The sequence below is a fragment of the Aedes albopictus genome, chromosome 1, assembly GCF_035046485.1.
Source record: "Aedes albopictus strain Foshan chromosome 1, AalbF5, whole genome shotgun sequence".
Lineage (NCBI taxonomy): Eukaryota > Metazoa > Arthropoda > Insecta > Diptera > Culicidae > Aedes > Aedes albopictus.
In genome coordinates, this window is record NC_085136.1 from 298,563,239 (window position 1) to 298,567,163 (window position 3,925).

The following is a 3,925-nucleotide window of genomic DNA, read 5'->3' on the forward strand; positions in this document are numbered from 1 at the left end:
ATTTTTTTCCTGGTGGAAAATGTTTTTCATTTTTCCAGAAACAGTTTTTTCCAAAACTTTTGAAAAAAAAAATGGTTTTTGGGGAATTTTTTGAGGAATTTTTTGAGAATTTTTTTGTGTAAATATTCAGAGAACTCTTCTATAATTAATCTTTTCTTTTCAATATTAGATAAAACTTAGGAAATTATTGGGAGGCTTGTTCTCTTCGTCATGGGGGGTTTTAGACGGGGAAATTGCTTAAAACTTGGTCATGCAATTCAGATCGATTGGGAAGGATTAGAGGCCAACTCTGAGTTAACAACTTTCAAAAAAAAACATGACAACGAGAACAAAACTGTCGAAAATAGATTATTCCCTTATTTAAAGTGACTTCAATGTTAAAATTTTCGATGGTGTTTTTTTTCTCGTTCATTATGGTATGATGATGTCACATAAATTCTTTAACAAATTCTGCCAAAGATTTCTATAGAAATTCCTGTGATAATTCATTCTGAAATTCTTTCAAAGATTTATTTTTAAAAGCTTCTATTGTTTCCATTAGCAATTTCATCGAAGTTCTATTAAGTAATTCTCCCAGGGATTTTTCATACAAAAAATATCCAAAAATACTTTGAAAAGTAATTACTGCAAGAACCCATTTATAAAATGTTCTACAGATTCCTTCTTAAGGCGAAACTGGAAGCATTTTCTCAGTTTTTCGGTTTTTGATTTTTTATTAAATAACGAAGCAATATTTTCAAAATCGGTTTTCATACACATGTAGAGTATAGATCAAGGTATCTTCTGAATTTTTTTGAGGTCGAAAATGATTTCCATTTTTTCAGAAACCATTTTTTTGTGAAATTTTGTTCAAAAATGGTTTCTGTAAAAACGAAAAACATTTTCCACTACTAAAAAAAATCAGAAGATACCTTGATCCATACTCTACATGTGCACGAAAACCGATTTTGAAAATATTGCTTCGTTATTTAATAAAAAATCAAAAACCAAAAAATGAGGAAATGCTTCCAGTTTCGCCTTAAATCGCTTCATAGATGCTCCTCACAAATACCTTTGAGAAAATCTCCTTTGAATTCCTGCATGCATTTTTTGTTTTTTTTTGGAAAATGTTTCAGGGACTAATAAATTAATTGTTCCACATTTTCTTCGGGGATTTCGCAAGAGTTAGGGATTCTTTGGGAAATTTTCAAAAAAAACTCCAAAAATAATAAATTCAAAATCTATTCAGAATGTTTTGCATGCGTGTGTGTGAGAAAATCAACCCAAGATTCCTTTTGAAATGTTTCAAGAATTTATTTTAGAAATTTTTCAGGAATTTCTTAAGAATTATCTTAAGAAATACTTTCTGCGATTCCTTTGGAGGTTTTTCATGAATTCCTTGAGCATTTTATCCAGGAGTTCTATTAGAAAAAATTTCAGACAAGGTCTCTTTGTTTTAGAAATTCCTCCCGCGATTCCTCAGGAAATTCTCCAACGGTTTTCTTTAGAAATTTGTAAGTTTTTTTTTTTAATTTTCCATGCATTACCTCAAAATTCCTCCAAGAATTTCTTTAAAAATCCTCCGAAGATTCTTTCAGAAATTCGTCCAGAGATAGTTTTGGAACGTCGTCCACCAATTGCTTCAGAGTTTTTGCAAGAATTGATTGCATAGGTTCCCTCAGTCAGTTATCAGAGAATTCCTTCAGAATCTCTTTCAGGAATAATTTCACCAAATGTTCCATAGATTATTTTAGAAATGATTCAAAAGTTTCGTTTAAAAAATTCTACAAAGATCCCTCGCAAAATCACTCAAGGGATTATGAAAAAAAACCTTTTAAGGATTGAGTTTCCTCCAGCAATCGCCCATAAGTTCCTTTCAAAATTGCTCCATGGATGCCTTAAAAAATCCTGCAGAGATTTTTTTTAAATCGTTCTTGGTTTTCTTTAAAAATTAATGAAGCGACTCATTTTGTAAACATTCTTATGATTACGTATAAAATTCATCCATGTTTTTTTTTCTTTCAAAAACTGCTCTAGAGTTTATTTTTTAACTTTCCCCTGAGTTTCTTTAAGCATTTCTTCCAGAGATATCTCCTGAGGTTCTTTCAGAAATTCCTCTAGGGATTCTTTCGAAAATCTTCCACGGATTCTTACGGAGATTCATCTAGCGGTTCGTTTCGAAAATTGGAAGATAAGAATCCATTTTGAAAGGTATTCCTTTAGAAACTATATCAAAAAAAAAAACATTCAGAAATTCGTTTGAAAATTTGCTTCAGAAATTCTTGGGATTGCTTGTGGAAATTTCCCAAGGATTCATTGAGATATTCCTCTAGAGATTCCTCCAAAATTTTCTCCTAAACTTTCTTAAGAAATTCTTCCATGGAAACCGTTTCATGGACTCGTGTAAAAATTTACCCATGTTTTTTTCTCGGATTCCTTCAGCTATTCTTCCTTGAAGTCTTGCAAGGATACTTCCCAAGTAGCACCTGCAACTAAAATGGAAATGATCATCGTTCCAAACATGTTGCAACTGAGTTTTCATGAAACAAACAAAATGAAAACCTATTAAAATCCCGGTGTTAATGCCAAACTGAGGTGTAACAGTTTTATAACAACTAGCAAAATGAAAACAAACGTCATCATTAGTCGAAACTTACGAAACCAATTTGTAACTGAAGTATATTCTGATTGTTGCAACGAATCTTAGTTACAACCGTTTACAAACCAAATCAACCAAAACATTGATTCTGATTGTTATAAATATGTTGCACCTGGAACTTATTTAGAACATAACGAACAATTTTGACAGGAGAGGTAGAAGTTCCAAAATGTGCGGCAAAATGTTTTTTGTGATCCTGAAAAATATAAAATAGTGCATGCAAAAAACCAAAATGTATAAAAAATAACGAAATCATGTACAAATAAAATGTAAATTTTTATTCATAAATCTATCGACATATTCCAAATTAAATAAAATTAAAGTGGTAAAAAAGAAAAAAAATCTGATTGGAAGTATAATATTGACCCAACAACAAAAATTCTCCCTTATTTTCGCAGTACTGAACGACTGATACCTACCACTGAAAAGATTTGAATATATGTATGAGGTTTTGATAAATCTTACGTAACGTACAAAAATATTAGGAGTTTCCCACGAAACATTTTACAATGGGTTTACATTTTTTACAAAAAACGTGAAATTTTCGTTACGTAATAAATGGACAGCCTCTTGTCGACGTAAATGGGAAGTACACGTCCAAGTGTCTGCTTTTTTGGTTGTTTATGTCCTGCACGGAAAATTCAAACTACCTTATTTTGGGTCGATTTTACCCTAAAATGAGTATATCAAATTGATTAGTTACCCATAATAAGGTTGTTTTTCCTCTCTCCCCCATAGATGTTGTCGTAAATAAACAGAGATGCGTCTATCCAACGGGGGTCCTTGGGGCCAATAAGCCAATTTTGGGTAAATGTAGATTTACCCAAATTTGGATTGAATCACTGGCGTAGCCATGGGGGGGGGTTTTAGGGTTAAAACCCCCCCAGAGCCAAAATTTGTGGAACAAAATTTCAGTATAAAGTGCTTTGCGACGAAAAAATTTTTCGGCTGCGCCGCTATTTTCAAACTACGAATACAATTACTCATTACTGTTGACAAAATGAAAATGTCAAATCAAAAATGGTATCATTGACCGTTGAAAACCCCTCCCAGAGACAATTTCTGGCTACGCCACTGGATTGAATGAAGGGGGTCTTGGGTTGAATTTACTTGCTCTTGAGTATATTTTTAGCTGGAGGTAAAGGCAATTTACCTTGTGTTGACTTATTGGGCCGGGATTGCGTCAAAAGCATTTAATTTTGGGTAGTTTGGCGGTGCCGTGTGCCGCGTGCAGCATTGTTGTACTTTGTCAATACGGATTTCCATAGACATGATTTAGCAAATAGT